Source organism: Lytechinus variegatus, chromosome 6 (genome assembly GCF_018143015.1).
Source record: "Lytechinus variegatus isolate NC3 chromosome 6, Lvar_3.0, whole genome shotgun sequence".
Lineage (NCBI taxonomy): Eukaryota > Metazoa > Echinodermata > Echinoidea > Temnopleuroida > Toxopneustidae > Lytechinus > Lytechinus variegatus.
The window spans coordinates 24281728-24307496 of record NC_054745.1 but is presented as its reverse complement, the minus strand read 5'-3'; the positions used below and the strand labels follow the sequence as shown (position 1 = coordinate 24307496).

The window sequence follows — 25769 nt, the reverse complement described above, 5'->3', positions numbered from 1 at the left end:
ATTTCCAAACCAAAGTTTTTTTGAATTATGATTGTTAAGAATGCTACAAAGAAAATTTTTACCAAAAATTAGCATTCTAGGAGCTTTATTTAGTGAATTAGAGCAAAAAGTGTGATTTATGCATAAATTAGCATAATTAATTCATATAAAATAAAATCTCATTATTTTGGAAAATTTTACCATACAGCCTTGTAGATTACATCGCACACTACCAGCGTGCAAATTTTTGCGTCGCTCGCGCGATCAGCGGCCGAGATCTTAAGGGGGGGCCCATAATGCCCCCCCCCCGGAATGACAAGAATCAAAATACCCCGGAGATTTAGGGTTAAAACTCATTCCAGATACAGTGTGGTTGTGCCATTCTAAATTCTGACAACTCTATTTGATTAATAGATACAGGACTACTCTTAACCCAGTTTCAAATGGAACCCCAGTATTTCTAGCAGGTGGATGTTATTTCATTAAGCTTGACTTGTCACAGTCATATCAGTAGATGACAATACTCATACTCAGACTAGTAGTATACCTGCTATTTTTCAAGTTGTCAGGGAACAATTTCTAGGTGATGAAGTATGTATTCTAGACAAGTTCATTAATGAGATCAGAATATCTTGCAATGTTGAGGGCTGTACTTCAGCATCTTGAAATGTTGGATTGTGACTAGAGTTGCCAAAATGTAGCTTATTCCTTCTGTTCTTGACGAGCTTACAGAGAAAGGAAGTTCAATTCAGTTCACATTTAAATGCTGATTCAACTGCCATTATGAAAGGTGGCACTTAAGTCTTCTTTCTGCTTAGCAGGGAAGTTGTAACTGATATCCATTGCTTGTCTGCTGGACTCAATCAAAATAATCTTCATGTTTCCCTCTTAGAGCGTTTGTGATCATCTGAGGAAGTTTTTCTCCAAGAGTTAGCTTGAATGGTGGTAGAATGACAGAATTTGATGGAATGGTATCTATCCAGAGCTTTTTTCTGCCCCGCTGTCCTGTAATAGCAAGTTTGACTTCCTTCCACTTGGATGTCATTGTGCCTGTGTACCATTCAACATCTATAGTTTCACATGGAACTTTGCATACTCGTCCAACTTGAGGCCAATGGGTAGAGTATTCTTGAAGATATGTTGCTACCATGTTTCCCTCTGGTACATCTACCCTTCAATCCATCTTGCCTTTGGGTCCAATGTAAACCTATTTGTTTGATAAAATACAAATAAAACTGTTAATATTGAAATGGTATTTGAGCTTTAGATATATAAATATAAACCAAACTACTAAAAATTATAGTTTCTTAGTTTGAGAGTAAAATGGGATAGATCTGAAAATCCTTCAACAAAACTTTATTGTGGATTATTGCAGAAAATAATTCATTAATAATTAAACCTAACTGCAACAAGGAAAGTGGGGAGGGCCTGTTACATTACAGCCAAAATGTAAAAGGGACACATGTCACACCAACGCATGTCACAGGGAAATGACATTATGCAATGATCACCCAATGCATAATGTCAAAGTGGACATATACTATCGTAGCTTGAACTTTTGCATAACATTGCAAGGTTTAACGCATAATGCAGCAGCGCATTTGTTTCAGCACTTGAGTTAAAGAATAAACCTAAGACATCAAAAATATGTTTTCACTTGTCATCTGAATGTTATAAGCATGTTTGGTGTGGCAGTATTACATTTGTTATCAGAAGATGGGTTGGCCTTAAAAAAGTATAATATAATGTGTGGAGTAGTGAAATGCAAGTATCTACATACCGACATCTGAGCATATGGCTCTACATGTAATTTAACTTATTTTGCGAGTGAATGTCATCTAATATTAGTTGAGAAAGAGCACCTTCCCATGGTCTTTTAAAGACAATTTTAAATACAATTTTAATTGCATTTCATTGTTTTTTATGACATTTCAATAAATTTCACGCTTGCAATCTATTATATATGCTGCCAAAACGGATCAGAATATTTACCTTTTTTTGGTCTTAATACGTAGAATATGCAAAAACTAGAGCTCACACTTTGCGTTGTGTCATGTGTTCCTGCGACATCATCGTTTGTACTAGGGCCTCAGAGGACCCTCACAATAAATCTAGTTTGAGGTGATTTTTTGTGTGTGACATTTTCCTTCAAGTCTCATTTCTGAAAAAAGATGAAAGTATAAATCGAAAGCATATTGTCTTTATAGCCAATATCATTAACGTATCATTTTCACTTTTAACCCTAAAAAGACTGGGGGGGCTGATTCAGCCCCCCCTCGACATTTTTCGTGTAAATCCGCCGCTTGATATTTTTTGACCGCGTCGTTTGCTTTGCTGACTTTTTACTTACAAGTCTCGCGCAACTTTTGAGACCAAAATTGTGACCCCCGGGTACGCAGTTCCGAAATTACGCAACATTTCGTAAGTGCATGCAGACCCAAAATTACTCAAAACGTGAATTTGTGTACAAATCCAATGCAAATAGTGTTTTTATCCAAAATTCATAAATGTATCATTTTTCCTTTTACTGCTTAAAATCAATTAATTTTATCTTTTTTATGGTCAAAATAAGGTCCCCGACAATTTCCATTGAGAAAACAATAAAAAACAAAAAGTTGAAAAACAAAGAAATACATAATAAATTTGTAAAACAATAGAATACATAAGAAAATAAATGTGATGTTGAAATTTTTTTAAAACAAATTTTATCAGATGCCTATCTAGAGAATGTTAAACAAAAATTAGCACTTTATGGGCATTATTATATTAATTAGAGCAAACTAATGATTTTACGCATAAATTAGCATAATTAATGAGCCATGAGATTTTTAGCAGAATTTGATATTATACTTTTGTAGATAATGCCATGGGTAACGCGCGTGCCAATTCTCGTCGCGATCGCGCGATCGACGGCCGAGATCAGAAGGGGGGGGTACTGAATCAGCCCCCCCCCCAGTCTTCTTAGGCGTTGAAATAGCCCAGTCTATTTAGGGTTACATGTAATTGTTGACATCAATTAATTTCATGTTCCTATGGTTGTTATAGCATTACCAATTATTTCCTTTGAAAAAAAAGGGGAAACCTAAAGAAAATTTGAAAACAAAACACAGCATACATGACTTACTTGTCTGAAGGGTTCATCTTGTCATGTATTTGAAGATACTTCTTCTCTGATGTATCCTGTATGCGATTTCTCTGCCAACAACAGATCACAGATTGGCCATCTAAATGTCACATCATCTTCTGTAGCAAAAATGATAATTTTGATAAGTTGCGCAAATGATAACATTAATTTCTTTAACAAAAAGATAACATTCAAAATTAATTTGAAACCTAAATGGATTTTCCAATTAGTTTTCATTGTAAATTCTGATAAGTACACCAATAACTTGAAAATTGTCAAATAAAACTAATGTGACCTGCCAATGACCTTAAGCCAACTCCTAGATTTTATCAGATCAAGGTCACACTCCCAAAACATATACTGTACACAAACCATCACTCAATGGGGAGGGCCTTTTAAGTGCAATTTTCACAAATAAAAAATTATTTAAAAATGATAAATTGTTGTTTCTGGAATTTTTTCCCTTTAATTTTATTGTAGGAATAGTACTATAAAGAATATTCAACAAAATTAGCTTTCTAGAGCCCTAATTGAATCAAATTGAGCAAAATGTATGAGTTTGCCTTCAAAATTTTGCAGTGACTTGGCCCTAGAAAAGGGGAGGCGCTGTGGGTGCTGAAGCACCCACTAAATTTTTCCCTGGAGCAGCTTGTATTATTCTCCATAGGAAGCACCCCCTGGAATTCTGGTAGGTGTTAAAAAATGGAGAAATGGAACCGCGATGAAACCCTTTCATTTTTTTTTCGCTTGTGAATTTTTTTGGGAACTAAGTATAAACCTTAATTTTGGAGTAAAATCCTTTTTTTTTTGCTTGTCAAATTTACATCAGCACCCCAAGTAAAAAATACCCCCCCCCCCAGAGGAATGTAAGCTCACAAAATAGCCTGGGTAACGTAGGGTTAGGTGAAATTTGAAGATGACCCTCAAGCAGTTACATATATTTGGTTAAAAGAGAACAAGATATTTGTGGTTGTTCTACAAATTCTAACAATTAATCTTTATCAGAAACATTTAACTCTCATATCGAGTACCAAAGTGATGATGTCACTTTTTTCGCATTTAAGAATTTTTATACCATATTTCGAAAGTGCATGATGAAATGCCCCCAGAAATAAATTGACTTCAATGGGGCTAATTATGTATTCACGAGGTCATACATGTACATGTATCTTAAACCCCCATGGACTGATACTCATGAAATTTTAGTTGTAGAGGTCTTTCATCATGCTCAAATGAAATATGGTATAAAAAATGGTAAAACACAAAATAGGAAAAAAGATGACATCACACTTCGATATCCTATACATACATAGCAAGGGGTGCTATTCACCCCCCCCCCCCTTTCAATATTTTTTCACGATGAATCTATAATGAAAAAAGTAGGTGCAGTGGCATTTCGTTTTTTTTTCTTTCAAGACCAAATTCCAGTTCCAAAGTTTCACACATTTTGAGAGAGTATTTCAAACCTACAATTGCTCATAAATGTGAGTTTATGAATTTATAAATTAAATCTGTATGTAGCAAAACTTCATCAAATTATGTATCATTATTCTTGCTTGTGATTAAAAGAAATTTTTTTAATGTTATTAATCATTTAAATAATGTTAGCAATATAAAAAAATGATAGAAAAATATTTCAAGATCAAAAATAGGAGATAAAATTCAATTTTTTTTCATAGCTTTACATGTAATTGTAATGTACTTTTGATACATAGAATCCTAATAAGTATCCTAACAGAGAGTAATCAGACCAAAATGTAGTAATCTTGGATCCTTATTTTCAGATAAATAGCCAAATTCTGATCTAACAAATTAATAGCATGATTAAGATGGATTTGAAAAGTTATAATACAGTTAACAGTCAAATTTTGGAGTATATGATATGCATCATGTAAGTTTTGTTATTGTTGTTGTAACAGCATGATCAGTGGTTGAGATCTGAAGTGGTTGGGGTACATCTAAACTATGTCAACATGTTGGTTTAAGTGATGATTTTGATTGATCCTGTACCAGCTCATCTAGTGCAATTTTTTCTGATTTAAAGGCCCCGTCACACCTAACCGAATTGCCTGAAATATGTCTTGCGATGGCTGGCGATAGTCATTTTTTTACAAAATTGGATTTGGTAACTGATAGTAAATCATATTTACCCTTCATGTTTGGGTTTGTACACCTTCTGGACAAATAGCTGCGATTATTCATATTCACGCAGAAATTTTTACTATGTTCAATATTCCCGACAAATTGAAAAATCATTGGTCATCTGTTTGAATTCGCATCTCTTATTTAGTTTGCAGTAATCGTTCATTTATCATGTTTATCGCTCGTGTGTTATTGGCACTCATAGCCCCTCATCGCGCTTTCGTCAAAGTGGACCGATCTCGAAAGAACCCTTAACCATGCACGAAGCAACACGATGACACAAATGTACAAGTACAGGTACAAGTATATTCCCTTGTCTTTGTTTCTAATCGCACGCCATATCAAACCATTGCTCACTGTTTGTTCGTATTAATGGGTTATATCAACCCTTCGCTCGCCTTGGCTGGAATTTACTCAAAGAGGTGAACCGAAAAATCTATACCCCTCGCACGTCATATTTATCCTTTATAGCGTTCATTGATAAAATTTGACAATAGTTACTGATCGCATGATTTGACAGAATTTTTTTCCCATTCATCACCCTTCGTCCGCCTACATTCGGTCAGGTGTGAGGGGGCTTTAAAAATAATTCTACAGTGTATTCAATTCAGTTTAAAATATTTGTTTTCTTAGCAAAGTTCTATCTTTACATTGTTGCTTAAATAAATTGAAGCATACTCAAATTAGGGGAAAATAGTTAAATTCATACCTCCATTGTCATCTTCTTCAAGTATGAGTAGCTCACACAAAGATTTCCATGCATCGATATCTTCTGGTTCCAGATAGGGTTGTAGTTTGACAGAGAGATGGCATATCTTCAAATGATTTCTCAACAAGTATGGGCTGTGCATCTGGATGCGGTTTCAGGATGTGACGGCTGTGTGGGTTGGTTGACCAGTCTTTGGTTTGGAGGGTGGCCTTTTCTTCTTGGTTCATTGTAAACGTAAAAATGTTTGGTTTACTGTGATACTGGCATACTGCATGGTATGTTGATACTGAAGAAGCCATTGACGTACATCAAAGATATGACTGATGTGCTCTGATGTTGTGATGCAGTCTGCTCGTTGGAAAGAAGCTGGGATGGATTAGAAAAGTTTGGGGGGAGTAGTGATGTTCTTTTTCTTTAGATGACTTGATATGCGTGAGAAAAGTTTATAAATATCCTTGTGAGTGTAACCAACCATAAGGAATCCAACCTTGGTCTATAAACAGAAAGACATAAATGACAAATATTATCTAAATAACCAAAGTAAATAGACCACAAGAAACCAGCAAAAATATCATCAGGATAAAGTCAAACTTACATCCACAATCCAAATGCACACTTTGTCAGACTGGTCTCCTAGCAAATGGGCTCACTCTCAGATTGCTATGATCCATTATGACCAAAGCCATTTTTCTGCGAAAAATCTCACTGGTATTATGGTAATTAATTATGCAAATTTATGCGTAAAATCAAGTTTGCACTAATTAATCAAATAAAGCCCTAAAAATGCTAATTTTGGGTTCAATAATGAGTGGATGATGTAAATCATTTTCATTTACTGCTTTTGACATTAAGCACATTTTTAAAATGTCATGTAGCTTTCTTACTTTACATCCGATATCAATGAAATTTTCTGATTTAAATGCTTGTTGGATTTTTCTCTTTTTATTCAAATCAACTTTTTGATGGGGAAGGTTTGTTCTTTAAAATTAAAGGCTATCTTATGTTGAAGTCATTATTGTTAAAAAGGGTTGACCGTAAATAAGGCCGGGGAAAGGTTTGGAATCCACACTCCGGGCCCTCTAAATTTTCACGATAAATGCAGTGCATTGTCAAATGATCTTTTTCTTTTAAGTCTTGTGCAACTTTTGGGACTTATCTGTATAACATCTTTTTTAAGTATATTTGATTAGAATCCTACGAAGAGTCTGTGAATAGAAAATTAGTTTGGAGGCTGTATTTAATTACCAGTACATAGAGTAAATCTTTGATTTTTCATAAAAATCAGCATTATGGATAATGTTTAACGAGGTCATACTAAAGTTTTTCGACATACACTGATTGGATATCATGTGACTTTGCAGTACCAACACCTATTCTTAACTAAAAAGTTGTAAATTTCAGAAATGATTGTGTCAAGGATGGACCCAGATTTCGCCAACAGGGGGAGGGGCCATTTATATTCTCACCCTTATTTGTCCTGATCAACCACTATTAAAAAAGCTGGGGGAATTAGGGGGTAGTGCAAATTAGAGAATGAATTTCAAGTGTTATCAGGAACTAGATATTTGACATGTCCAAAGCACACAGATGCCCCTGCTTAACGCAATCAGAAATACAGACTCCAAATTCAAACTTAGCCTATATTTTGATGTCATCTACCTACAACCCCCAAAATTTTAAAATCCAATAAATATTTGTCAAGTTACTGTGCGGAAACCAACTCATATATTCAATGAGCTGTTAGTGTGACCTTTGACCTGCAGACTCCAAATTCAAACTTAGCATGTATTTTAGTGTCATCTACCTACACACCAAACATTTTAAAAATCCATTAAAATTTTTCGAGTTACCGCGCATATTTAATGAGCTGTGACCTTTGACCTGCGGACTCCAAATTCTAACTTAGCCTTATTCCGGTGTCATCCACATGTACCTACACACCACAAATTTTAAAAATCTATAATTTTTTTTTTAGTTATTGTGCATATTTAATGAGCTGTGACCTTTGACTTGCGGACTCCAAATGCCTGTATTTTGTCATCTACCTATACACCACAAATTTTTAAAATCCATAAAATGTTTGTTGAGTTAGCTCGGAAACCAACTCGCATATTCTGGAGTCATCTACCCACACACCAAATTTTCTTTTAAATTGATCAATTAAGTATTTCTCAAGTTATGGTGCGGAAACCAACTCGCATATTAAATGAGCTGTGACCTTTGACCTGCAGACTCCGAATTCGAACTTAGAATGTACTTTGGTGTCATATACCTACACACCAAACATTTTTAAAATCCATTAAATATTTGTTGAGTTATCGTGCAGAAACCCAGTGGGGGATGAGCGGACGGACAGGGGCTTAATGCCCCCTCCAGACTTCGTCTGCGGGGGTATAAAAAAACCAATAGAAAACTTAATCATTTATTTATTTCATTTTACATATATTTTCTTAAATGAGGATAAGTTCATCGCATCTATGATAGAAATGGCTAGAGAAAGTTCATATGAAAAGGCGCATTTCAAATCGTAGGGTAGGCCCAATGTCATGTTTAATACATGAAGCAATAATGTCTCAGATCTTTAACTTTGAAATGTTGAACATATATTTATTTATATTCTTGAAGCTTGTGTTGTTATATAAACTTCCATAAAGTTTACTTATAATATAACCAACGTTTATGATCATTGGATTTTTACTTTAGCATTGTTTATGTAAATAGTATTGTTTGTCCATTGCATTGAATTCACACATTTTTTACGGGCAAAGTTTCATCAATTTATAAGTACAAAATGTTAGAAAATATTAGAGAACAAAATAGATGATTACAACTACTGGTAGTATTGAATTCAGTGTAGGGGAAGGCTGGGTAAGTTGAGCATGGGGGCAAGTTGAGCCACCACCCCCAGGCCAATAATGAATCAGTCAGACATTTAATATGGTGGTGTCATGCATTACATACATGTAACCCTTAACCCAACCACTTTGTTTTGAAACATTTGAAACAAAAAGTACTTTTAGAGGAAAATATACAAATTTCAGCCAAAAAAATTTAAAGGGTTTGAAAGAGATCATTGCTTTTTACACACACGTCTTTAAATATATAATAAGAACAATATCGTTAGTCCAGGTATAGATTCTCATTCTTGTCATGGTCTTTACAAGATGGATGCATAAAAAATGTGTGGATGTGAAAAGATTGCATGAAGTTCTCAATGGGTAAGTTGAGCCAACCAACATGGGGCAAGTTGAGCCATGGTAATTCTTATGGTAATGTATAATGAGAAAAACAACAAACCTTAAAAAGCCTATGATATGCAGGCAGAAAGGAGCAAATTCTTATGAAAGTTCTTTTATTTATAGAGGATGTTAGTATTTACAGCTAATTAGCAAGTGTAAAGACTTTAAAGTGATTGGTTAACATTGGTTTGACTGTAAAAAATCTGAGCTAGAAGGTCACACTTGTCACCTGTGTCTGTGGTAACCACGTAGCCAGGAATTCATTTCGGAGGGGGCGGTAAATGCACGTGAAGCGTGCCAAACACTTACAGAGAGCGCAAAGCACGCTCCCTAGGGGTTGGGTGCAGGGAGGGGGAATTTCCCCCTCCCTTGCGAAGTGCAAAGCTTTTGGTGTTTCATAAATTAAAATGAAAAGGAGCCATCTCTCTTGTCTCTAGTACCTATATCAGCTCCAATTCAGTTGACGATTTTGAACCTTGTTTTCAAAAGTGATTGTGAACGCACAAAAAAGGAATACAAAATGGAGGAAATTAGAATACTAATAACCCCGCGCAAAGCGCGGAAGCTAAACCGTTTATCAATTTTTTTCCATGGAAAGGGTCTCAAGAAAAGGGTATTCTCAAAGATATATTGAATACTTCTCTTGGACAGATCAGAATTGATTACAAACAGTTAAATAGCGACAGTGCATATCTTTAACTCGCAAAACAGAGGAGAAGAAATTTATTTGTCAGGAGGAAGATATTCCTTCCTGCGCAGAGCAATGAAACTCTGAAATTGTTAAGGGCGGACGTTTCATCAAATGCAGGTATCTCGTACCCTATCGGCTCTAATTCAATTTATTTTCTAAGATTATTGAACTTCATTACAAGGAAAATAGTGCGCAAAAAGTTGAAACTTCTGTGATTTATTGAAATTATATAAGAAAGAATGCCTAATTTCTTTGACTTGAAGCTATTTTTAGTTAAATTTCAAGGTCAAAAGATATTAAGATGTGACTATACGTATTATTTGGATATTAAAATACAACCTGAAAGAAACCTAATTTGCAATTATCAGCTTAAAATCATCATTTGTCTTAAAATGACACATAAGTGAAAGTCGGTGTAAACAACCTTTAACGATAGGATATTGGCAGATTAAAGATTTTGGGTGAATTTCAGCCATCTCTTGAAGGTCATTGTGTTGTAAAAAAAATGAATTAATAATAGATCATCCAAGTAATCATTATGGACTATCAATAGTGCAAATATCAACATGATCAGGCTTTTAGTCTGTGAGAAAATCAATTCTGAAATGTGTTGTAAAGCTCACGGGTGTTGTGAATATGCTAATTTAAGGCATTTTCAGCTATTTTTAGATCAATGTCAAGGTCAAAAGGTAGAGATTTTGCTTTGTTATTTGGATATTGAAATAGAACCTAAAAGGAACAAGATTGGCAATTATCAGCTTAAAATAATCATTTGTGTTTAAATGACACACAAGTGAAAGTGCGTGTAAATACAGTTTAGCGCCCTATAATCACAGATATTCGACATGATTTATTGTTTATGATGATTTCCAGCTGTATTTTTAAAGGTCTTTGCCAAAATAGTCAAACTATTTGTGATGCATATCCTTTTAGTACTTATTACAGACAATACCAGTATTTGTTGGCTTTTCATTTCTGATTTATTGCAATTTGAAATGTGCTGATAAACTGTATGTATCGTTTTACATTGGTTTGGGGGTGTTTACGACCATTTTCGAATGCGTAAACGAGCTATTTAACATTTTCGGTCACAAAAAATTTTAAGTATCCCATGAAAATATAGGTAATTGTCTATCAGTATACAGAAATTGGTGTTGCTCCTCGATGGGACGAGGGGTGATCCGTGACCTTGAACTTGGCAACTTTTAGAAAAAAATCCAACTATGAGGGCGCCCTACAAGAAAACGACGCGCACGTTTGGGCCAATTTTTTGTAGGTCTGTTTAGCAAGTGATAGTCTTTGATGCATAATATTGGGCACTAAGCTAATTGAATTTGAAAGTTATGAGCTTCCAAAAGTGCACCCGAAATCACTGACTTGGAAGCTTAACACCGTTTTCGGCAACCTCGAGTGCAATAACGGCTGGTCAGATCTGTGCCGTAACATACTGTGCATGTTAAGACTAAAAAGTTCTTCCAATTTCCAGAAAATAAGCTCTCTACCTCATCAAACTTGGTTGCAGCAGTCAATCAAAAATAGCAAATTTTTTTTAAAACTTTGTTTCTCCACGCATTGGTTGCTAAGGGAGGCCGTATCTTAGCAACCATTTGACCTTGGGGCAAAATATTTCAGATTTTTCCGTCAGACACTTGGGGGAACATTTAGTGCGAGTTTAAAGAAAATCGAAGGGGGTCGGGTGACAAGCATTGGTTGAATTGACATGGATTGACCCATAGCTGAGGTGGAAAAATAGCGTTAGTGAAAGGGTGGGGGAAACAATGGAGAACTTCAATATTGTCACTTAACCGCGCACAAGCAAAATTCATATAAAAATATAGAGCAAGAATGAAGGAGTTTCTCTTTTCAGAAAAAATAAAATAAAAAAATCACAAAGCTACCTTTCCTTCCCTTTTCCTTTTCTCCTCTCTTTTTCCCTTCTTTTTTTCTTTTGGTGACGTTTTGTGGGGGGCGACTGCCCCCACCCCCCCCCCCTGGCTACGCGCCTGGTCTGTAATATGTTACAAAAATGAAGCCCAGAAAAATTGCGGTTGAAAATAATTATTGTTTCAAAAATTGAAATATAAAGTGACCGGAAACACCATCTTACTTTCATCCCATACACTTATGTGTACTATTTAGGTGTCTATAAGACGCCTATTTACAAAATCAGGGTTTGCCTTGTAGTTTTAGCTTTTCATTCTCAATAATGATTGTTTTCAGGGTTTATTAGTTCTAATAGATGCACTTGTGCACATATTTCATCTTCGTTTGAGAATTTTTTAAATCGGCTGCACACAAAGTTAAACAATACATTTAAAATTTAAAAAAATGACAAGCTGGTTCTTCTCGCATAGAGTTTGTATATAGTTTTCGTGGCTCAACTAACCCCAGAAGGGGGCACAACTTTCTTACCCCACTTTCTTTTTTTTCAAAGGTTACATTGACTTTAAGCATGTTAAGTGTGGGGGTAGAAAGTTACATATAGGCGAAAAATATTTCCAAAGAATCAAATTTAAAGGCAAGGTAATTATTGTTACATGTAATTCTACAATATTATTGGTTGTTTCAATTAGTAACATGCAAAATATAAAAATTGTCACAACTTACCCCACCTTCCCCTGCCCTAGCCTACATCATAATGTATTCCAAAGATAAAAAAAAGAATGCTTCAAATCGAGCTCAAGAATATAAAGTGTCTGGACACCCGACCCCCCCCCCCCCCCCTAATAGTGTAGACTGTCTGTTGAACTCCGTTGGCTCCACTCACCAAATACAGTCAGATAATAAAACGATGAGAAAAAAAAATTGTTGTTAACAAACTTCTCGAAACAGACCATGCAGACGGCTGTCAGCTGTCTAGTAAAAATACTTAGACCAGAGCTTCGGTCTCTGTTATATTGGTTGTTCACTAAACTACGTGTGCTCCACTCACCAGATTTTAAAAAAAGATATATAAAATCGAAACAGACGGCTGCCCACTGTCTGAAGAGTAAGCATGGTAAGAGTTCATTGAATGAGTGGGCCAGGCATGCTCCGGGGACACGCAGGCACGGCAAAAGGCGAGCCGAGCCCCGAGAGCCTGTGGCTGTGCTCGTCTGACTCGACTGAGTTAATGCGTTCATCAGACAGCGTAACTCAAAAAAAGTTAAAGTTCTGACAAAGAACAGCCATATATATAGGCTAATCGTATACATTGGAAAATTGCGTAATTCTAGATCTAATCATGATTGATATTGATAAACATACAAAACAAAAATAATCGATAACTTACCATGGACCAGGGATAATCAGAATTGTGCGTGTACTGTACATGTATGTGCGAACAGCTGATTTTCAAAATACCCGCCAGCGCGGCTCTAGTCTGTAAACACAGACCCAAGTAGTCCTTTTACACCTTATTTTCATAAAGAAATGACTCCAAAGTTCCGAACTTGTTTCAAACTATTTTTATTGTCGGAAATTATATAAGAGATAGTCACAGCATATGAATGAATCGATTTTCATTAATTCAGAGTCATACATCTGTATTAAAAAATGTAAAAAGGTCTATGATTGTAGACTACCAGATGAAACAAAGGATTAAGTACTGATCTATTGACTGGTCATTTTACGTTGTCCTTGGCCTTGTTTGTTGTGTATGTATTTGAGTTTTATTCGTCAGAAGTGTATTACAGATGTTGTTGTTGTTTAGCTTAAATATCATTCAGCAGCGAATGTAGGCCTTCTTATAGCAATGAATGTTGATTCCATATAATCATATATCATTGCATTAATTGTTTTTACCATTTGGCAATGAGTGTCTGTTTTAGCCACACACTATACGTAAGATTTAAATTCATTTTTTTCTATGATGAAATACTATTCTAATCATAGACCCCCCCCCCCCCCAAAAAAAAAAATCAACACCAACAACAAGCTTACATAATTAGAGGTGCATTGATAACATGCGAAATAAACACACTGAAGAAAATCAGAATTGTGCGTGTATGTGCGAACAGCTGATTTTCAAAATACCCGCCAGCGCGGCTCTAGTCTGTAAACACAGACCCAAGTAGTCCTTTTAAACCTTACTTTCATAAAGAAATGACTCCAATGTTCCGAACTTGTTTCAAACTATTTTTATTGTCCGAAATTTTATAAGAGATAGTCACAGCATATGAATGATTCGATTTTCATTACTTCAGAGTCCTACATCTGTATTAAAAAACGTATAAAGGTCTATGATTGTAGACTACTAGATCTTGGGATAGATGCCGGTATTATGATCCGAAACAAAGGATTAAGTACTGATCTATTGACTGGTCATTTTACGTTGTCCTTGTGTTTGTTGTGTATTTGAGTTTTATTCGTCAGAAGTGTATTGCAGATGTTGTTGTTTAGCTTAATTATCATTCAGCAGCGAATGTAGGCCTTCTTATAGCAATGAATGTTGATTCCATATAATCATATATCATTGCATGAATTGTTTTTACCATTTGGCAATGAGTGTCTGGTTTAGCCACACACTATACGTAAGATTAAAAAAAATCTTTTTATTTTTTAAATTCATTTTTTTCTATGATGAAATACTATTCTAATCATAGACCCCACCCCCCAAAAAAAAAATCAACACCAACAACAAGCTTACATCATTAGAGGTGCATTGATAACATGCGAAATAAACACACTGAAGAAAATCAGAATTGTGCGTGTATGTGCGAACAGCTGATTTTCAAAATACCCGCCAGCGCGGCTCTAGTCTGTAAACACAGACCCAAGTAGTCCTTTTACACCTTACTTTCATAAAGAAATGACTCCAATGTTCCGAACTTGTTTCAAACTATTTTTATTGTCGAAAATTTTATAAGAGATAGTCACAGCATATGAATGAATCGATTTTCATTACTTCAGAGTCATACATCTGTATTAAAAAACGTATAGAGGTCTATGATTGTAGACTACTAGATCTTGGGATAGATACCGGTATTATGATCCGAAACAAAGGATTAAGTACTGATCTATTGACTGGTCTATCTTACGTTGTCCTTGGCCTTGTTTGTTGTGTGTGTATTTGAGTTTTATTCGTCAGAAGTGTATTACAGATGTTGTCTAGCTACATCATTCAGCAGCGAATGTAGGCCTTCTGAATGTTGATTCCATATAAGCATATATCATTGCATTAATTGTTTTTACCATTTGGCAATGAGTGTCTGTTTTTGCCACACACTATAGGTAAAATTTAAGAAATCTTTGTATTTTTAAATTCATTTTTTTCTATGATGAAATACTATTCTAATCATAGACCCCACCCCCCCCAAAAAAAAAAACACCAACAACAAGCTTACATCATTAGAGGTGCATGGATAACATGCGAAACAAACACACTGAAGAATATCAGCAAACTATATATTTAGAAGCGCTGTAACCCGAATGCAGGTATAGGGCCTATATACTCATCAGTCTAGGTATGCCATTATTTTTCCGGACCTGTAGCCAGCAGTAGGCTTTTATGTATAAGGGGTGCAGGGGCAACGATCCTGGGAGCCGAGGGCACAGTTCCCCTCCACTTTTGAAGCACTGGTCGAAAAGTGCCCTTTTTAATACGCAAGAGAAATGCCCCCTCGGACCTGAAATGTCCCCCTGTACCAGAGAAGGTCCCGCTTTACGCCGTTAGCAAGTGCCCTATTTGCCTTTTGACAGGCGCCTTTCATGCCCCTTTTTACCCAAAAATAGTGCCCTCACGAAGTGTTCTGTACCCCTTTTACCTGAGAAGGGCCTATCTTATGTGTTACATACGTGTTCCCCTTATAACAAAGAAATGAAGGAAAAATTACAAAGTTTAATCCAATGTGCGCAAAGTTTAATTAGTCATGTGATTGGGGGTACATAAACAGTAGCGTACAGAGGAAGGGGCTTGGGGGGCTCTCCTCCCCCCCCCCAAAAAAAAAAAATATGATCAATGAAAAAAATATATAGAAAATGAAAAGAAAGAGGGATGGGTGAAATATATATTTTTTCTGAATATTATGTCAAAATCTATCACAAAATTGGATTTCCGTTATAAAATTGTCAAAATTTTTGCTCGCTCACTTCCTTCACAACTTCTTGTGACATGATAAAGGCATATCTATCCACATTCAAATTTTAACTCATTATGCCACTGTTTTAAGACAGTGCCCTTTTGAAAAAAAATGTGCCCATTTTCCTGTACCTCCCCCACTTTCAAGTTCGCTCTGCCGCCCCTGAAAGGAAGGGGGGGGGGTTCTGTTGGGTGCTGTGTGTATTAAATGCAGCACTCCCTGATCACACATCTTGGTCGGTAATGGGACATAATGGAGAAAAATATTCTACATTTTGTATAAAAAAAACTTTTTTTGTGTGCTTGTCAAATTTCTCGGGACCGAAATGATCTTCTTTTTTGGTGTGATAGGCACTGGCGGACCCGAGGGAGGGGGGGGGGTTCAAAGTCGGCCCGCCCCCACCCTTGCACAATGTTTGACAATTAAAATTTGTAATGTAAAAATGCCGTTTAAATGTGCCCCCCCCCCCCTCCCACCTATTTGAAAGTGAAAACTTTTATTTCTTGTCAAACTTTTCATCGGAAAAATGTGCTCCCCTTTTTTTTTTGAAAATCCTGGATCTGCCCCTGGTGATAGGGGACTGGAGCGAGGCGTGTCCGCCCCATTTTTCACGCTCTTAATCGTCATTTCTTTGATGGCAGGAAGGTCGTGCTTTAGGATGTACTCTTATTTACCTAGTATCTTAATTTTCAATTTTCGGCGAGGACATGCGTGCAGTTTTGACAAAAAGTGGGCGTTAAGAAAAAATTTTCGCTGGGCGAACCTTTTTTTTTCAAAAATGGCCTCGAAATAGACAATTGTAGATTTCTGGAATTCCGAGCACATGGCCTCTCGCCAAGGTAATGTTGCTACCTTCGGGTAGGTTGACATTACATCATCAACAAAACACCAATCACAGCAAAGGAGGGTGTGCCGGGGTGGACTTGCCCCTGGGGCGCAAATTGACCCCGCTCTCCCCTATCTTTTTTGCTAGTAAAATTTCTCGGAATCAAATGACCTTCATTTTTTTTTAGTTAATCTTTTTTGCATTTTTCTATGTTTGTCAAATTTCTAGGGAACAAAATAATATTTTTTTGGTCGTGAAACTGTTTTTTTTTGTGCTTGTCAAATTTATTTTCCCTCCATTCAGTTGATTTATCTTCAATATGTTTATTTGTGATGAATTGTCAGTGAACTTTGTGTATTATTTTGTACTGTTCACTTCGATTATCATTGTTGAACGTAAATAAATTTAAATCTAAATCTACACCAGCACCCCCAGTTAAAAAAATAAAATCATTCAAGTGGCCCCGCGCATCGATTTGTTGAGATTGACAGTTCGTTAGGCCTATGTTTTAGAATAATTTAAGCCTACAATAATTGGAATATCAAATATTTGAAGCTCCATGCTCGCCTCTATATAGTAATTTCAATTTTCGGCTTTTTAAAAATGTTCTTGCATGCTGGTCGGGTCAGTCAAACCTTTGAACCCATACTCGACACTATAACAGGCCCATTCGTTTTTTTTTCAGATCGTATCAAAATTTATCTGCGCTCGCAAATAGATTTATTCAGATACCCACCCATAAAAATGATAAAACCTACTGAGAATCAGAATGTCCTGTATTCAGTCAAAATCGCAAAAAAATGAAGGCTGATCGCACTTCGCGTTGCATTTACTTTGTTCGATATTCTATCTAGTTTGAGGTGGGAATTTAAAATCTTTTCAGGTCAGTATAGGGCCTGCCGATGAAAAAAAATCGAATTGTTAAATCATGCCAATTGTATTTATAGGCATACTGTTAATAACCGATCGGGCAGGGGAAATATGGATTGAAATATAGGGGCTACCCCCTCCTTATTGACGAGAGCAGGATCCGACACTGGAAGTATAAAGGAACCGAAAAAGGCTCTGACCATAAACTAGATTTTGTCAAATTTTTGTTATTAATTCAGAGCCCCCAACCGAAAAAATAATGGCTACTTGCAAGCCTGTCAATGTAGTCAATAGTGCAAGGTAACAGCTTTGGATCATATAGACTTAAGGAAAGTTTAAAGTACTTTTTGTAATTTTATCAGGAATAGTGTGCGCAGGCGAAGTGCGGGTTGAAAAAAATCTTACCAATCTGAAAAAAAGTGACCAGGGTGCCCAAAACTTAGCAATGATCGTAGAACATTTTTCTACGACTGATTCCATAGACTAATGTACAATCAATCAATTAAGCATACGATCAATTGCTAACCTTTGTGTTACGGGACCCAGGTTAATGCACTTTAAAAGTGAGACAATTTCTCTTTTTTATATATAGTTCATATCTTTTTGGAAGAGACGTGGGGGAGCTACGAATAATTATAGTATTAAATGTACAATGATGAGTGAATTGCAGTCTTCTATGACACAGCGATCGTTTCGATATAAAAAACGGACTATTATTGATATAGTCAGAGGAGTTTTTTTATCAATATCTTCCTGATCATCAGGATCATGCATCTTTCAGCGTGAGAACAATTTTTTTCAAATTTGCAATTGAATTGAGTCGAGTCAATTGAATTGAGTGAGTCGAGTGCCATGCAGTACATACTTTGCATATGAATAGGAAAGGCAGTCCAAAGCCGCGTTTCGAAAGTGTGTGTGGGGGGGGGGTGGAGCTGGTCGGAGTCCCCAAGCCTTGCCCCAAGCCCACCCGCCCGTATTCCGCTGTGAACCGTGACATGCATGACCTGTTTCTGCTTTTTAGCATTGGTCTTATCACTGGCGGCGGAAGCTCAAATATTTAGGGGGTGTCCACCTGAAATTTTTGGATGGACACAGTTAAAAAAATGGACAAGCGCCCCCCAAAAGGTCATCAACCTAAATTTTAGGGGGGAACACACGTTTCAGGGGGGTTCCACGTGAATTTAGGGGGGACACAGAAAAAAATTGACATGCTAAAAAAATGGATATAATAAAAAATTAAGGGGGGCGGACACGTCCCCCCCCCGCCGCCTATGGGTCTTATCAACATCAGTGAATGATTGTGAGATCATTAATTGCAACAATAATTGCCTGCATGATGACAGCAACATATCCTGTTTAATTTAGCCTTGATTATACCACAGACTTAAAATCACATATTTATCAACATAAAAAAAACCTAATGAACAATACCTATTTTGAAGAATAATCTGGTTTATTGTGCCTTGTTTGTGATTTGCTCTGCTCATTTCGATTATCAACTTTACATTTGTTGTTTTTCTTAAGTTTTTAAAGAATCTTCATTTTATTGTTTCCCCTCTGTAATAGAAATTGTAATATTGAGCTCAATAGAAAGCTGCCCCCCCCCTCCCCATTCTCGGTCACACGACTCTCGTTTAGAAATTGAAGGAAAAAAAAACTGTTCACGCAGAGCAGGCAAGGCGCGCACACAGTACAGTGAGTGAGTGAATCTGTGAATGAAATTTGCATATGAATAGAAGCGATCAAGCCTAATCTGGGCAGTGGATTAGAGGTGGATAATTTGCATAAGAATAGTCTAGACCGTGACAGCGCAGGCACGAGTTAAGCATAGTATAAATAAATTAGAAATGTTTTCGGTCAATCGTTGTAATCTTATACTACTACACTCGTTGAAATATATCGTTTGTTTGGTTTAGTTCACAGTTCCATTATTAAGTTTCAATATAATAGTGGAATATCTACCCCGGTATCTACCTCATTAGTCTTATTTACTAGACTAAGCCAAAGGTGGCACGCGCTTTATCACGATCGAACTATAATTCAGTCAACATGCATGACGTATCTCGCTACCAGCTGTTTCTCGTTAATTGTGCACATAATTATATGAGATCGGAGGAGGGCTCTCAGCCGGCCAGCCGCCCCGGAACCAACTCGCCGCATGACGGTCCAAGCCGGTGGCAGGAACAGTGACTGGGCAGCAACCAGCTAGATGACAAAGACAGTTTTGGTAACTATTGTTTTCGGTTTTCATGAACATTTGTCTCGACTCTAGACCATGTTGTACCCGGTTGTATACGGTATTAATTCTTGATGATGATTGTATTGGTACGGTACCTTGGCCTGGCGGCCGCGAACTTCCTGGGTTTATGGCCTTCCTTGCCATGCTTGCCCTTTTGGCTGCATACTTCATACTACACTAACTATGCATTGGCCTGGGCTTTACAGTTTCAGGTTATGATTTATTTTAGGTCATGGGGCTGGCTTGATCGGCTTGCAGACTGGGGCTAGATCGGGGGCAATATCTAGGCCAACATGGAGATAGTTAAGGTCAAGTCCACCTCAGAAAAATGTTGATTTGAATCCTGACAGTAGGCCTAGAGAAAAATCAGACAAGCACAATGCTAAAAATTTCATCAAAATCGGATGTAAAATAAGAAAGTTATGACATTTCAAAGTTTCGCTTATTTGTAACAAAATAGTTATATGAATGAGCCAGTTACATCCAAATGAGAGAGTCGATGATGTCACTCACTATTTCTTTTGTTTTTTATTGTTTGAATTATACAATATTTCAGTTTTTACGAATTTGACGATAATGACCTCCTTGCCAAACCGAGGCACAAAATGTTTAAAAAAATGGAATTCCACATGTTCAGGGAGGAATAAAACTTCATTTCACATGATAATGACAAGAAAATAAAAATATTTCATATAATTAAATGTAAAAAAAAAAGTGAGTGATGTCATCAGTTCCTCATTTGCATACTGACCAAGATGTGCATATAACTGTTCTGTGAAATGAAGCGAAACTTTAAAATGCCATAACTTTCTTCTTTTACATCCAATTTTGATGAAATTTTCAGTGTTGTGCTTGTTGAATTTTTCTCTTTTTATTCAAATATTTCTTGGGGTGGACTTGTTTTAACGTTCTTGGTCAGTGTATTTTTTTTTTTTTTTAAATAGAGCTCAATAATGCCTGGGGCTGGGGTGTTGCAAAAAACTTGTGATCAATTGCTAGTCAATTTTTTGTCTGTAAATTAATCAGTCAATTAAACAATAATGAATTAATTGATTGCTAATCTGATTCTAACATCCTAAAGGTCAAGTACGGCTCTGAAAAATGTTGATTTGAATCAGAGGAAAATCAAGCATAATGCTGAAAATTTCATCAAAATCAGATGTGAATAAAAGTATTAAGACATTTTAAAGTTTCGCTTTGATATTTTTCACAAAACAGTTTAGAACTATGCAGAATTCTGTAATATGCAAATTAGAGGGTTGATGTCTTTCACTCACTATTTCTTATGATTGTTATTGTTTGAATTATACATTATTTCAATTTTTACACATTTGACATTAAGAACCAACTTGACTGAAACAAAGTGTTCAAATGAAATGCTCAGGAAGGAAAAAAACTGTTTCATAGCACAGTGAGGAGGAAATATGAATATTTCGTATTTCAGATTTAAAATACAATATAAATAATGAGTGAGCGATGTCATCAGTCCCCTCATTTGCATACGGACTAGGATGTGCATATAACAGTTTTGTGAAATTACGTGAAAATTTAAAATGTCATAATTTTCTTACTTTTCACCCTGTTTTGATGAAATTTTCAGTGTTATGTACGTTGTATTTTTCTCTTTTTAGACAAATGAACTTTTCTTGGGATGGACTTGTCCTTTAAGAACACTCTTTGACTTAAGACTGAAGCCAAAGAGTGTTAGGCCTAACTTTGATCTAGTATTAACTTAATACTAGTACTACTTGCCACAGACAAGTATCAATTGAAAAAATTGTAACCGAATAGATCTATTTACACATGTATTGCAAACTGCAAATTTGCATGACAAAATAAAAAAAAAGTATGAAGGCTTCAAATATTTGGAATGCCTTGCCAAATGATATTAAACAATGTACTGTACATCTCTCTATTCTTTCAAAGCTTTGTTAAAAAAAAAATCTTATTTCTCAGTATACCTAATTTCATTCACCTGCACTCACCCACATGCACACACTTGCACTTCTTTTTATCATAAATGATTTTCCCAACTGATATTTTTTCATCTTATATTTTGTGACGATCATTTTGTCAAAATATGATTTATGATGTTTTTCATGTATTGCTTCAAGCACTTCTGTGCTTATAATAGCTGGCCCCTATATTTTACCCAACTGACTTTATCACATGCTTAGGTATGATTTAATTATCGTTCTTTTCTGTATGATTTACAATGTATCTCTTCCATTGTCACATTTAAATTGTATTCATTTATATGTTTGGAATTATGTGAACATGTGAACAAAAAAAAATCCTAACTTTATTGAAAATCTTTGTTTATTCCCATAAAAAGTTTCTTCTGCAAAATTCTTGGAAATTTTGCAACCCTAGTCGAGCGCGAGACACAAGCAAAAAATTGTGATTTTCTATAAACCTGAAATATATTACGTTGTACTTCGAATAGTGATTTTACATTCGATAAGGCCACATTTCATTTTGAAGAAAGGGAATTTTTTCCTACAGGAGATTTTTAAAATCATAACCAGCAGAAGCTCTTAAAATGACACACCCTCCCCTAAAAATATCCCCTCGAGGTTATTCATATGTGACAAAGACACAGTCTCCAACATTCATACATGCTTTGACCGCAACATACACATGCATCATCATCTGTTGCAACTATTACTGCATAATATCATGTAATTCTTTTATACCGTTTTTCGTTACAAAAATGAACATTTGGAATAACAATCCTTATTTAATTTTCAGACTACCAAACCTTCTAATTAACAAACCTTATTTTGTTTTCAGACTAACAAATCTTCAGATAAACCAACATTATCTTTAGTTTTCAAACTAATGAACCTCGGAATTATGAATCTTATTGCTTTTATGGACTAACGAATCTTCATACTCACAAACCTTTATTTCATTTTTTGATAAAGGAACCTTCAGAATATTCAAATCTTCAGAATTACGAATGTAACCTGATTAACCGATCATGCTCTACATTCAATATTCATATGTAATGGCTTATTTTCATTTTGTCTGTCTCTAGATAACGTTTAGTGATGGCAATCAAACAACTGGCAAGTTCCGTCAAATAGATTTTGAGAAAGTCGCAGATACTTTGGGGAAACCTGAAGAGGGGCTCCAGGACATTTTGTCCACTGTGAAGGCCATCACAGAGGACCTCTTTTATAATTATTAGGACAGTAAGGACTCTGAAACTTCTTCGTTTACCGATAGTTCAACCAGTCTTGAGAGTGAAGCAAGGGAGCCGCGGAAAAAGAAAGGAATCTCTTAGGGGTAATTGGCCTACTAGAAAACGAATGGGGGTATAAACTATCATAACCTACTTGCTAAGTGGAATAAAATAAATACTTTAAACTTTGATTTTAATAGGCATTGTATGTCATAATTGATACCTAACGATGTATAAAATAACTGGTTTCAATGTCCAGGTATAATGTTCTACCACAAACTATCTAATTTAATATTTCATACTGACAACCGTAAGTACATTAAAGAGTATCATACGGCCGTACTTTGGCAAAAGGAAACAAGTAACAAAAGCATCATTTGTTGAAAATGAGTAATGTGTGTTCACATTTAAATAGGTGTAAATGCAATTTTACAGCAGTATTTCTTCAGTACATGTATCTTTCATTGAACGATCACTTTTTCACCAAATTTAGCCTGAATGTGCAACATACAAAGGGTGTTTCAGAAACAACTGAAATTTAAGTGATGTGTCACTTGCTTCCTTTTGCCAAGGTTGGGCAGGTATAAGCTTATCCCATTTGATTTATATTACTCGTACATTGCAGAGTATTGTACAGGGATAAGCTTATCCCATTTGATTTGTATTACTTGTACATTCCAGAGTATCATACAGGTATAAGCTTATCCCATTTGATATGTATTACTTGTACATTGCAGAGTATCGTACAGGTATAAGCTTATCCCATTTGATTTGTATTGCCTCATACATTGCAGAGTATCATTCAGGTATAAGCTTATACCATTTGATTTGTATAACCACGTATATCGCAGAGTACCCTACAGGTATAAGCTTATCCCATTTGATTTATATTACTCGTACATTGCAGAGTATTGTACAGGGATAAGCTTATCCCATTTGATATGTATTATGTGTACATTGCAGAGTATCGTACTGGTATAAGCTTATCCCATTTGATTTGTATTACTTGTACATTGCAGAATATCCTAGAGGTATAAGCTTATCCCATTTGATTTATATTACTCGTACATTGCAGGGTATCGTACTGGTATAAGCTTATCCCATTTGGTATGTATTACTTGTACATTGCAGGGTATCGTACTGGTATAAGCTTATCCCATTTAATATGTATTACTTGTACATTGCAGGGTATCGTACTGGTATAAGCTTATCCCATTTGGTATGTATTACTTGTACATTGCAGGGTATCGTACTGGTATAAGCTTTTCCCATTTGATTTGTATTACTTGTACATTGCAGGGTATCGTACTGGTATAAGCTTATCCCATTTGGTATGTATTACTTGTACATTGCAGGGTATCGTACTGGTATAAGCTTATCCCATTTGGTATGTATTACGAGTACATTGCAGAGTATCATACTGGTATAAGCTTATCCCTTTTGATTTGTATCGCCTCATACATTCTAGAGTATCCAAGAGGTATAAGCTTATCCCATTTGCTTTATATTACTCGTACATTGCAGAGTGTTGTACAGGGATAAGCTTATCCCATTTGATTTGTATTACTTGTACATTGCAGAGTATCGTACAGGTATAAGCTTATCCCATTTGATATGTATTACTTGTACATTGCAGGGTATCGTACTGGTATAAGCTTATCCCATTTGATTTGTATTACTTGTACATTGCAGGGTATCGTACTGGTATAAGCTTATCCCATTTGGTATGTATTACTTGTACATTGCAGGGTATCGTACTGGTATAAGCTTATCCCATTTGGTATGTATTACGAGTACATTGCAGGGTATCGTACTGGTATAAGCTTATCCCATTTGGTATGTATTACGAGTACATTGCAGAGTATCATACTGGTATAAGCTTATCCCTTTTGATTTGTATCGCCTCATACATTCTAGAGTATCCAAGAGGTATAAGCTTATCCCATTTGATATGTATTACGTGTACATTGCAGATATTCGTACTGGTATAAGCTTATACCTTTTGGTATGTATTACGTGTACATTGCAGAGTATCATACAGGGATAAGCTTATCCCTTTTGATTTGTATTACTTGTACATTGCAGAGTATCGTACTGGTATAAGCTTATCCCATTTGATTTGTATTACTTGTACATTGCAGAATATCCTAGAGGTATAAGCTTATCCCATTTGATTTGTATAACCACGTATATCGCAGAGTACCCTACAGGTATAAGCTTATCCCATTCGATTTATATTACTCGTACATTGCAGAGTGTTGTACAGGGATAAGCTTATCCCATTTGATATGTATTACGTGTACATTGCAGAGTATCGTACTGGTATAAGCTTATCCCATTTGATTTGTATTACTTATACATTTAAGAATATCCTAGAGATATAAGCTTATCCCATTTGATTTGTATAACCACGTATATCGCAGAGTACCCTACAGGTATAAGCTTATCCCATTCGATTTATATTACTCGTACATTGCAGAGTGTTGTACAGGGATAAGCTTATCCCATTTGATTTGTATTACTTGTACATTCCAGAGTATCATACAGGTATAAGCTTATCCCATTTGATATTTATTACTTGTACATTGCAGAGTATCGTACAGGTATAAGCTTATCCCATTTAATATGTATTACTTGTACATTGCAGAGTATCGTACTGGTATAAGCTTATCCCATTTGGTATGTATTACAAGTACATTGCAGA

The 25769-nt window shown here is 35.8% G+C and overlaps 1 long non-coding RNA gene and 1 pseudogene across 1 annotated transcript; one reads left to right on the top strand and one right to left on the bottom strand.

The window, feature by feature from the left end:
* Positions 1-264: 264 nt before the first annotated feature.
* On the bottom strand, positions 265-6327 carry LOC121417648 (annotated as a pseudogene).
* Positions 6328-18885: 12558 nt separating this feature from the next.
* LOC121417250 lies at positions 18886-23404 on the top strand. The gene is made up of 2 exons (XR_005970329.1): positions 18886-19866; positions 22919-23404. It is a non-coding gene; the product is annotated as an uncharacterized LOC121417250 (long non-coding RNA).
* The last annotated feature ends 2365 nt before the right edge of the window (positions 23405-25769 follow it).